Source organism: Montipora capricornis, chromosome 9 (assembly GCF_036669925.1).
Source record: "Montipora capricornis isolate CH-2021 chromosome 9, ASM3666992v2, whole genome shotgun sequence".
Classification (NCBI taxonomy): domain Eukaryota; kingdom Metazoa; phylum Cnidaria; class Anthozoa; order Scleractinia; family Acroporidae; genus Montipora; species Montipora capricornis.
The window spans coordinates 4,270,026-4,282,635 of NC_090891.1; the positions used below are offsets into that span (position 1 = coordinate 4,270,026).

The window sequence follows — 12,610 nt, forward strand, 5'->3', positions numbered from 1 at the left end:
GACCCCTGTACAGTTGCGTCTCCTGTGCTAGCCTGATCTGAACTATTTAAAATTTCAGAAGTATTAGCCTGAGAACCACTTAATGCATTGATGACTGGTTCAGCGTCAACCGACCCCTGTACAGCTGAGGCTGTTCCAGGCAATGAAGCATTTCCAGTACCCGCATTATCAGTGGACTGTGTATTTTGTAATTTTTGTAATACTGCATTTGTCACCCTTTCAATCAAGTCATCAATGCCAGCATACGGAGGACTTGCTGGGCCTGGGAGCTGATCTGCTTGTTCTTCATTCACTTCAATCCGTCTACAGCGACTAGCTGGCTGTTGCAAAAACAGTAGTTTTTCTTTTCACTCTAGTTGATACCCTGCGAGACATCCTGAAACATAAAATAACTCAACACCAGTATACATGTAAGCCAGAAACATGTAGTAAACTTTTCCGAAATATATAACATGCCTGTTTTATAGTACCATAAAGAAAAAACCTTCCAACAACCTTGTTTGGTAAAATAACATTACCAAACCTGTAGCTTGGACAAAAAACCCGTACACTTCCTGGTACAAACAATGCAAAAGGACATCACAACATGAACTTATGCGTGAACTATGGCAGGGATGGCTTGGCAACCTACACATGTCGCCAGAACATATAAAAAGCCTGTCCCCATAAATGCCATAAAAAACATTCCAACAACCTCTGGTTGGACAAAAACAAAAAAGAGACCAAGCTTGTAGCTTGATCAAAAACCATGCACTGCATTGTACAAACTCACACTTACGCAATAAAACGTGAACATGTATATGAACTATGGCAGGGATAGCTTGGCAGACTACACGTCGCCGAAACACGTAATAAAAATGCCTTTCCCTATGATGCCACAAAAACCTTCCAACAACCTCTGGTTGGACAAAAACAGAAAGACCAAAACCATATGTTGGTCACAAATCCATGCCGAAGCATGTCACAAAAACATAATTAAATAAGAACATCTGGTTTGGACAGAAGTGAAAAAAACAACAATGTAGATTGGTCAAAATCCATGCACTGTATGGCACAAACATACGTCAGTTTGTAATATATGATTGAAAATACAATCAGTTTTATTCACAACGAAATGACCATAATCTCACATTTGATTCGAGTTTTCGGCTAAAATTAATAATTGCTTAATATCGATTTAGATAATATCAATATTGCCAACGACATAAACCCTTCAAACTGAAGCGGAGGATTGGCAAAAACATGTATTTGCCATGAGCATTATTCACTTAAACTTATTCAGCCTTTAAAATTGCACCTCGGTAACTTCTATAAAGTAAATACTGTCCACAAGGATTTAAGTGAACTCCGTCCTCCAACAAGAAATCATGGCTTGGTGAATCCAAAATCTTATGTCGCCATACAAACATTCTGGGGCGGTCGATGACGACACTTAAATAACGATTTAACACCTCTACCTTCTTATTAAACATTACCTCAGCTCGCTTAATCACCAGACAAACTCCAACTACCCTAACAGAGAAATGTTTCAACAACAACTCGACTAATTTGTCAATTTGAGAACCAACTGTTTCTGGTGGTGCATTACAGAGGTCATTGGTACCTATTTCTAAGGTTACAACATCTGGTGCAAAGCGGGAGACATTCGCTACATCAAATTACTTAATTTTGTTAACCATCCTTCAAACCAAACAAACGGGCGAAGTTGATTTTGGCACGATCGTCAAAATGATTCTCCAAGTCATCACTGAGGCGCCGAACAAAAGAATGACCAAGTATCATTACTTTCGGGACACACAAAGCCATTTTGGACTGTTCACCTGCTGAGGAAAAATTTTTGTGTCAACGAGATCAAGAACGCAACATCCATTATACGACAATCAATAAATACAACATTATCTAAAGACGCCATCTTGAATTCAAAATTCAAATCAGCACCCTCGATTCCATGATTTCTAGCCTCTTTAAACTATGTAAGGCTAAATTGTCGCATAAAATTTTATTTGAATGCAAATAGTGCATTTAAATGCCGAATAAATTTAGTGATTATCATGACATTTGGAAAACAAAGTAGCCTGTGTAGCAAGCGTTTCTGTGGGGTTTCCGTGCAAATTTTGATGTTTTGGCCGCGAAAACTAAGGCAAGAGCAAGAAAAGAAAGAGGGGGGAGAGTATCTTTGAATCAATTGATCAGGATTGCTGCAATTATGACACCAAAAGTCTGCGCACTTCTACAGAAGACCATGAGACAGTGGCTCAGATAACTAAAGACTTACTGGACCAGCATGTCTTCCAAAAGGTGAGTGGATGAGGTCACCCTTCCTTCCCAAAGTTTGAAAGGAGCCCTCTACATGATCTCGGTTATAGGGATCTTCATATATGGATTAAAGAGCATCTCAAACTGTGGGTACAATCTATGAGTAAAATAACTCTTATTGAATTTTGTGGGTCGTACACCAATTTCTAAATGGGAAGTTGCTGCGACAGACATTTTAGTAGTTATGTAAATAATGCTCAAGTTGATAATTTCTTTGTGTCAAGTTATGTAAATTTCCAAGGAAATATAACATGAAACTATATCATGTTTATTTAACTTTCAATTCCAAGTTTCCAGGAACTTAAGGCAAATACAATATTGACCTGCACAACAGCAGTGTATCATGAACTATATGTAAAAGAAATGAAAATAACATAATTAAGGGTACTCTTTCTTCAACTTTACTGTGTGAATACATGAAATATTCCTACCTCCCCCTCGGTAGAGGAAGGTCCAAAATTCACTTTCAGGGGTTCATACACTATTTTCCATACAGACATTATCACATGCCAGTGTTTGAAAAAAAAAAATTCCAAGAGAGGGTTTGTTTGTTTTTTTTAAATTAAAAAGGTCCGTCCTTTCAAAAAAAGGTCCGTCCTTTCAAATGAAAAAGGTCCGTCCTCATTACGTGGATACTTTTACATTCAAGAGTGAAAGTTCATCCTCACTGCCACTGTCACAAAATGTATACTCTTCCAGGTTAAACCAACTATGGTGACTAAAATCTGAAGAAAAACTAAAAAACACAAGTGTTGCCTCCAAGTTAGGAATATCTAAGAAAATTTCTTGCATGATTTCTAAAATCTGCAAAGCAGCACCAACTGAAAAAACAGGGAAATTACCAAGGACGTCATCAATTGTAAAAATGTCAGAGCATTTGCTTACTACATCTATCATCAATTGTTCAGAGAAACCATGACTTGATGAATAGTCTATGCACAATCCCTGTATCTTCATACTAGCACGAACTTCCTTCAAGGCATCATGGAGGTCTTGACGATCATGTGTAGTTACTTCCCTTGTCCTTTTGTTGACAGCCTCCTCGGCAAGTTTTGCTTCCACTTCAAATGGCAACACCTCTGCATTACATGAATCCCCATCACATTTGCAAACAGTAGCACAGAATGAGCAACAGTTGTGGAGATGAGATGATGATTTGATATTCTGATCCAATGACTGATAAGCTCCAACACGTAGGCATCCATTGGTTCTGATAAAGTCTTTAACCTCCATTTCACAAGGTCCAACTTGCTGACCATGGCAAAGAACCACAACATGAGAGAGGACACCATCTCTTCCAGCACGACCTGCCTCTTGGTGGAAATCCAACAAAGACCTTGCTGCTCCCCAAGAAATGATGTAACAGACATCAGGGAAATTAACCCCCATACACGATGCTGTTGTTGCAACAACCACCCTCTTAATTCTGCCATTCTTAGCCTTTAGTGAACTAGCAATCCTTTCTTTGTTTCTATCCCAGGAGTTTGAATGATAAACTCCAAGAAAGCAGTTCTCTGGTACTTTAGTTTGCTGGTCATATGCATGGGGCCAAAATTGCTTAGAAAGTAATTTGTCACCTGGGCAATTTCGTTTATAGTGTTAAAAAGTACACATGTATAAGAGTTTTTTGGTGTTTCTTTACCATGCTTCTTTAAAAGGTCAATAAGACATTGCAGTTCTTCATGTTGATGCTCTTGTTTAATCTTTTTGACAGAAAATCTGTTTTCCCGGTTGGGACTCACATACACTGTCAGCAGGTTTTCCTTCATTGCAAAGCTTTCTCGAATAGTTTTTCTTGTCCTTTCGTCAGCAGTGCCAGTGAGAGCAGCAACTGGAATTCCTAGGAAACAATGGTCTTATTAAGATCTCTACTGCAATCCAACATATCAAAGTCTTAAGACACAGCCTGCATTTTTAGAAAAGAAATTGTTATAAGAGACAGTGGCAACATAACTGTCCAATTATCGGTAAATTGCACATTTGACGCAAAACATTTTCAAAGTCTCACCTTGTTTACAGAATGAGCGCAAGGAGGCAAGGTTACTGAAGCTTTCACAGAAGGCTCTGGCCATTTTCGTCTTTGACCTAGGAGAAAGTAACAATCAGATGTAAATTACAAAAGCTCGAGGCATGAAATCGCAATACGTTATGAGTTGTCAAACTGATATAAGCTAAGATGTTTACCTTTTCCCAGTCCAAGTCTCAACTGTGTGGGACTCATCTACCACAATCGCAGCGAGATTGTCATGAGATTGTCCTTTTTGAGGGAGTCGAGGAAGCTTTTACTGAGTGCTTCTTCAGCAGAAGCAAAAAGCAGTTTTCCACTTTCGATGTCTGATTGGAGACAGTCAAACAACGAGCCAGCAGAAATCCCCATTGAAGAGGACTCCTTGATTTGATCATTTACAATACTTTTCAGTGGACAAATTATAGAGGATAACACAGTCTTCTTTCAAAGTACTAAAACTTGAAAAATCAGACTTTTCCCAAATCCTGTGGGGAGCACAGCAAGTAGATCTCCTCTTTAACGCTTTGTCCAAACATGCCTGGAACGCGTCTTCCCTTTCTTCTGCCATGTTGGATTCTGTAAAAATCAGATCTCTGATGGGTACATGTCAATAATAAGGACCAAAGCCAAGCCAATCACGAGCCCTGTTCGCTGGTGAACAGGGTTTTCAAATTACATGGGTTTGTCTGCAAGCGTTTCCTTTTCTCCTCTCCCCCTCCCCCCTCTTTCTTTTTTTGCTGTCGCCCCAATTTTCGCGTGGCCAAAACATTGAACGGAAACCCCACGGAAACGCTTGCTACGCACGAAAAATATTAACTAACAATTAAGCTTACTGGTGCCGCGAACAACATCGAGCATGGAACGTGGAAATTTGTAATTTTGTAATAAATTAAATTGGACTGATGTAATGTGGCGCTTTTACCTTCTTTTAATATTGCTTAATGAAAACAATGTGATCATGAAGCTTCTCTATAATAATATGTTTATTCACTCTTTGGTAGCATCTGCTAAATTACAAGAGGGGTCAGTAGCTAGAAAATACATAATAGAACGAGATTGCAAGAGTTAAACGACAAGAATAACAGTTATCCATACTTAAAAGTAATAAACCTATCAGTGCGCAAAAGTCTGTTGTTGTTGACGCACTGCCTAGCTGTACCAGAGCGGAGACCGTATCCAAGGCTAATGCTTGATCGTTCAGAGAGCAGACAAGCAATGCAGGGAGTCGATGATACAGATAATCCCTGAGCAAAGCGTTTACAAGCTTGACCTCGGCGCTCTAACAGTGTCTGTAAGCCAGAACGATCGAGCGCTTGATCATTTAGTTTTTATTTATTTATTTATGTTTATTTTATTCAATTACAAAAACAAAGAATTAAATGTATGTACAAGTATAAAAAGAGGGAAATCTGAGTAATTAGGCCAGTTTATACAGAATTCTGGATTCCTTATTTTAAATAAACTTAGATCACTTAGGTAATCGGGCAAACCAGCCCAAACAGGGGATGCATATTCCAAGACAGTGCATACTAGGCTACAGTACACTTGCAATACCTCTTGACTTGATAGACCTGATTTAACCAGGACCCTTAACGCATATAGATTCTTGCGCGCACGTTTGACAATAGATTCACAATGGTAGCCCCACGACAAGTCAGATGCAATGCACATCCCTAGTATCTTATGGGCAGAAACCTGCTCTATGGGCAAGCCATTGATAAATATTGGGTTTGTTGGAAAGGGCTTGTACCTGAGGAAATCAATAAGCATATCTTTACATTTAGGCCATTTAACCGCATGCCATGTTCTGCTGAGAAAGTGCCAATTTCGTTTGCTATTATTGGCAGAATGCTGAATGAATACCTCTGAATGACCTCAACTATTGCTGGTCATCTACATACTTTGCTCTTAAATTCCAGTTACTAGATGACTTATTCACCAGGACAGCAAAGAGAATGGGCACAAGTTTTGTCCCCTGAGGGATACCACCATGTGGAATGACTGCAGGAGACAGTGTATTACATAATGACACCCTCTGCGACCTATCAGACTGAAACGACCCCACCCATCTAACGAGGACCTCGTGAACACCCAGAGAACGTAATTCTTCTTTCAAGACATTATGGTCCACAAGGTCAAAACCCTTACTAAAATCAGTAAAAAGAATACGTGCGAAACAATTACCCCTTTCAAAGGACACAAAAATGTGGTGGAATAAGTAGACTAAAGCATGAGAACAATATTTACCTGGCAGAGCAAATTGCTTATCGTCCAGCTTATCTACTATTTGGTTATATAAAGAGTCTAATGTAAACCCTTCCATCAACTTAGCTACTTGGCATGTGAGGGTAATGGGCCTCAGATCGTTCTCAATCGTTTTTGTTGGTGAGCATTTCAGGATGGGCCTCACCACAGACTCTTTCAGCTGTGGTGGTACCACGCCCAGTCTTAAGGAGGTGTTGTATATGTCTGATAAAACAGTTGCTAATTCAGAGGGAAACTCCTTCCAAATCTTGTTAGGAACAATATCAGGTCCGGTAGACTTGCTCAACTTAATTTGACGTAGGGCTCTATAGGCCTTGTTTACGTCCACAAGAAATTCACTTGGGACCTCTGGGATGACTCCAAAACTAGACTCCAGGGGACTAAAATGCACTGTCAGATCTGATAAGAAGTTGTTGAAGTGCTCAGCAAGTACACCCAGGGAAGTAAGGGTGTCATTAAACATCTGGCAAAACCAGTCATGAGAGTCCCTTTGCCCTGCGATTGCCTTAATCTCCTTGAACCAACGTTCAACATTCGTGTCTTTCAGAGCAGCAACCTTGTTATAATAATTACGCTTGCAAATGTTACATTCATATTGCACCTTGGCACGCCATTGTTTATACACGCACAAATTTTTTCAATGAATAAGAAGGGCCTTCTGTCGCTTCTTGATTAGTCTTTTCAATTTAGCTGTGATCCAAGGTTTGTCACTTGAGCAGAACCTGACACCTTTCAGGGGAAGAAAACTGTTGACTGATTTTGTAATTGTGGATTGAAACATGTCATACCGGTATTTATCTTGAACGTTTTTAAGATTCAAGACATTAGACCATTCATACTGTGGTGTCCACCTTCCGAAAACACTTATCCTGCTTGGACGGAGATCCCTAGTGTACACACGTTGATTCGCTGGGGCATGCTGATGTAGAGCGGTTGCAGGCTTTATCAATAAAGTGTAGAGGTCACTTCGGCCAGGGTTCGGTAGCCGAAGTGACTCTTCATCAGTATGTATTGCAAATAAAAATATAGCTTTATTATGGAGATATGTAGTGTTGTGGTGTGTTCCCCATGCTCTTCTGGCATTGGCCAGAGTTAAGTCTCTAAGAGGTGTTCATAGTAGTAAAACGATCATATGAAATCTGTTTTGGTGCTGTCACTGTGATGATGCTCAAATGGGAAGTGCCAGGGAAGATCTTCCAAAAGGCATCAGAGTCCAGCAATCCACAAGTCATTGAAGAAGTAGTGTCTTCAATGAATTAAAGACACTTGTTACAAAGTGCATAGATAAAGAGATGAAGACTGTGTCACAGATCTGAAAATTCAGTTTTAAGAAAGTTGGATTATGTTGGCTCAAGCAGTTTTTCATGGAAACAAATATTTGTGGAATTGGAAAAGAACTGCCCTACTACAGTGCGGTTTTTGGTGACACTTGCAAATGAAAATGTGGACCATCTAGATGAAAAGAGAGTGCCTCCGATATGCATATACTGTATGCACTGCCCATGTTTTTTGAGAGTACCAGAAATATCCTGTTTGCAGAGACTAACTACCATCCTTGCTGAAGGAGGTGTGAGGAAAATGGCATTTTCAACTTTCAAAATAAAATTAATGCCTGTGTCGCAAATGTAGGTTGGGATCTGGGGACTGGTACCACTGACCCAAACCCAGGTCGATGAAACACCCCATAAGCCTGCCCTACCCGCAACCCAGCCACGAGCCCCGCTTGTCACACCAGACCCCAAGTCAAGCACTGTCACACTGAACAGTTCAATGGAAAAACTGTGAAGGAGGGGCCCTGAGTAGGGAGAGGAGGGTGGGGAAATACTTGAAAGCACCCGAGCACCAACACACTGAACGCTAAGCCAAGCAAAACCATGAGGACATGCGAAGGTGCACGCATAATGTGCAAGTGAACCCCTGCCACAGAAAAGCCACAGAAAAGTCTCACATGCAAATAACACATGCACACGCTAAAAAACGCGGCAGGGACACCCCCAAAATAGTGATGAACCCTAATGCTAATGCCATGCCACGCCACGCCAGACAAACTGTGCAACTTTCTTCTGGTCGTTAACTAAGTTATATTGCATTTAACCCTATTTAGTGTCTTATGAAAGGAATGGACGACTTAAGCTGAAATAAACAACATTTAATTGAATAAAGGGTTTGATATCTACTTAAAAGGGTTAGCAATTCACAGTGAATGACTTTTCTCTTTACTTCCAAGTGTCTCTAAGATTGTCCATTACCCTTATACCAACTCAAATCTTGACCCTGCCCAAGGGTCTCCCTATCAAGTCGGACACTTGCCTTACACCTGATTAATATCAGGTCCTAAAATTTCAGGCATGTCGATTAATAATATTACTAATATTTCTATGTATATGAAAGCTTCTATGAGGAGAAAACCTCAATTCTATTACATTTTGGCAATGAAGAGGTTTCAAAAGCTTGGTTTGAATCTGGCCAAACAATCTGTTTTCTGGAATGTGAGGACCCCCGGGTGAATGGTATTGTTTTTCCTTTACCACACTATGGAAGGTTTAAATAGGTTTGCGATAGGCCTGAGGATACCTTCATATGCTACTGTCCTGAACTTCTCTAAACACTTTTTCATAGATGTTAGCTCGGTCAAGGCTACCAATGACCTGCTTCTGATTCCACATACACAATGCTTTTATAATTTCTTTTCTGTCAGTCAGGGTGGCTGTTGCTGTCAAGGCTGCTGTGGGAACATTAGGGAAATGTGGAGCAAGGACACCTAGTTTCCGATAATCAAGCCTGAAATCTGGTACACAAATTTAAAATATTAATTTTTGTGGATGCTACTCACCGTTAAAATCAAGATCTGGACTGAGATGTTCAAAGCCTGAATTGTGCTAATCGTTAGGGTTTCCTGGTTCCCAAAACCAACACATTGCCATGGTAGTTAATCTCTATTAGCATTAAACAGCTTTACAACAACTTGGCCCTGAACGTTAGTGCAGCAAATTGGAGGTTTGAATCCTAGCCAGATTAACACTTCGTGTCTTACAAAAACTACCAGTATTGAAAGAGGAGCTGTTGCAGTGCAGTTGGTTAGACTTCCTTGTTTTCTACAAATCTCTACTTTCTTTTTCAAATGATAAACTTCATATAGGTCTTGCCTTGTGAGTCACAATTAGGTGGGATCACGTTAAAGGACCCGATTACACTGTTTGCAAGAAGAAGAGAATGTAGGTCTACATATGTCCCCATTTTACTAGTCTATCACGTGTTGTTGGCCTGGCTGGATTAACTTAAAAAAGTGTTGGGGGGGGGGGGGGGGGGAATTAGACCACAGCTGAGTAAAATAGTTGCAGGACTTTTGAATTCACTTGGACAGTATTTATTTCATTAACGAAGTTGTATGTTTCTGTATTATTGTAGTTGTTAAAAACAGAAAGCGAACAAGTACTAACCAATAAATGATAAATGAATTTCTTTTGATCAAAAACAGTCTGAGAATACAACAATATCTACAACTTTATTAGCATTCTCTTTTCCATATAAAGAGGGAATTACCTAGAAAAAAAATAAAAATAAAAAAAGGACAGAGATACTGTACATGTATATCGCAGTGTACATGATACTACTGTTCTTTGCTAAGCACAATTGCAATTCAAAATGTACATAAAACAAACTTATGGTTTATTAAAACAGCCATACACTGAATGACTATTCAGAGCTTATTTATATTATGCTAACCTTTTGATGTTTGTTTGACCTCGTACACACAAAGAAACCAAATTTCTTGAAGACATAAGCATCAAAATGACGACAGATAATAAAGCAGTTCCGTCTCATCAACATTCATAGGGGTTTGAGGGATATCACACAATCTGTTAAAATTAACTTAGCTGTTTGGACAACACCAATATGTTAAATTAAGCGTGTAAATATGTCAGAGACTGATAAATGTTATATTAGACGACTGCTTCACCACTCAAGGATGCAATGTGCTTCATCCACAACGACTACTTTTACACCGAAACGTTACGTGGGACTTTGGAAAACTTTCAGCCCCTTGTTGCATGAAAGAAGTGCTTCGTGGTGGCAAAACAGAATTTCGTATCCTGCCTCGATTATCCTTTGTTGCATACCATCCCACGATAGTGTAATTACTGTCTAACTTGAATCATCTGCCAGTTCCTTAACTGCTAAAAACAGCAGTTTCCACTCCATTAGCTCGAAGCCTTATGGTCTGGTCTCGCATGAGCGCATTTAGAGGTGACACCACTATGACAACCGAGAGAGAGTTAGAGTCTCTCTCCTTCAACAAACGAGGAAGAACTTGATATACCAGACATTTCCCATAACCTGTCGGCAAGAACGCCAATAGATCTTTCTTTAGGAAGAAAGCACTCCAGGCGAATAGTCTGTTTCACTTTTAAAATGATGTTGTGATAGCCAGAGGAACATATTGCGGTTTGAAGACATTTAAAAAAGGATGTAAACAAATTTGGCCTAACCTCGGCCATTTTTTCTGCATGCATGTCCCGTCCGTCCCCTGGACAGCATCTGTTTACAAAACTGCTTCCATGACCCACCCTCGATGCTGTAATGCTGCAGGTGGTCACGTGACCAGGTTCAACCAGGGTCTCTCTACAACAAGGGAGGAGAAGAGAGAGAGAGAGTCTGGGTTCAAGGTTAGCATATGTCAAGGAAGGCTTTAATTTTAAGTAGGGGATCATATCCTTGCTCCTTGGGAAATTGTTTAGTAATTTCATTGAAATGAAAATGTCTGCAACATTTCAAATCAATTTCTGGGCATGACTTTCTTGAAATCAGTAAAAGTATGCCAGTAATTCTCCAGGGAATTTTTTTTGCATAGGCCCAGGGCAATCTGAAGGGCGACACACGCCTTCATTTTCTCACAAGATGTATCATATCATTGATGGAATTTTCAGGAAAATCAGCAGAAGCGTCTAAATATTGTTCAGCATACCTGTTTGTCTCATCGCTCATAAGAGCAAATGCTTCATCTGGAGGGCGATTAAATTGAGGAAGCCAGTTAGACTCGAGAGGGTCTACTACATCTTCATATTCGTCCCAATCTAACCTGAACATGGTACAGTGGTTATGTGCTCTCTGTGTTCCAGAATTGTTTGTTTCACGACATGAAGAAACACCATCATTATTGCTTGTGTCTACCAATTCACTTTCTCCTTTCCTTTCAGGCAAATCAGCCTCACTAAAGTCAACCTCTCCATCGCTACTTTCTTCATCACTCAACTCTTCCTCAATATTTATTGAAAAATTGAGGTTTGCAAGCAAAACATGCAAGTGCTTTTCTCCTTGGTAACCACTCCTTCCCTCCCCTCTTATCAGTGATATAAAACCCAAACGTTTGTTGTAGACTACAGTCGCCTCCGGGATTCTCTGTGCAGTCCATGGTGGCGAAAGAGTTCTGCTTTATAAACAGGTAAAATGAGTCTGTGTTGACAATACCAGTGTGAAGAGAAACATGGAAAATAATTGTGTAAGGTCTGTCTCTTGGGATTAGATTGGATTCTCCTCACTCTGGACAGTGATGTTTATTGTAGGCATACATGTAGGAGGGTATATATGACTGTTGCCTTAGGCAGGCATTGGCTCTGTACAGCTTCCCCAGTCCAGTGGTTTAATTTCATTTGCTTATTGTGAGTACAGTGTCTGTACAGTTGAGCCTTGATTACCCAGGCTTGTTGGGACTTTGGTAAATAGTCCGGACAATCGAAAATACAAATATTAATGATTGTCAGAATTAGAGACGTCATGTTGGGAGGAAGAGACTTTCAGGTCATGAAACCATCAGGGTTGCTGACCTCATCATCATGTGCAGAACAGTTGTCTACCAGCAACAGAGCTTGTTTTGTGAGCTTTGGTGGCGTTTAACTGCTAGTACAAAGTTTCCAAATTTATCCAGGCATTTCTCCACTGTATGTGACTTGTAGATCACTGGTAGTGCATTCATGTCAACTTTCTTAAAGTATCTGGGCTTTGCATATTTCCCAATTCAGA

The 12,610-nt window shown here is 40.0% G+C and overlaps 1 protein-coding gene across 3 annotated transcripts in view; it reads left to right on the forward strand.

Annotated features, from left to right (window-relative positions):
• LOC138015818 (uncharacterized) overlaps positions 1-12,610 on the forward strand; it is a 61,100-nt gene that overhangs the window by 19,017 nt on the left and 29,473 nt on the right. Inside the window, exon 3 of one of the 3 annotated variants that reach the window (XR_011125647.1) lies at positions 9,288-9,341. The exons of the other annotated variants lie outside the window; for them this stretch is intronic. The gene's annotated coding sequence lies outside the window, so the exon portion shown is untranslated. Of the gene's footprint in view, positions 1-9,287; positions 9,342-12,610 lie in introns of those variants that run through there. 3 annotated transcript variants of the gene reach the window in all.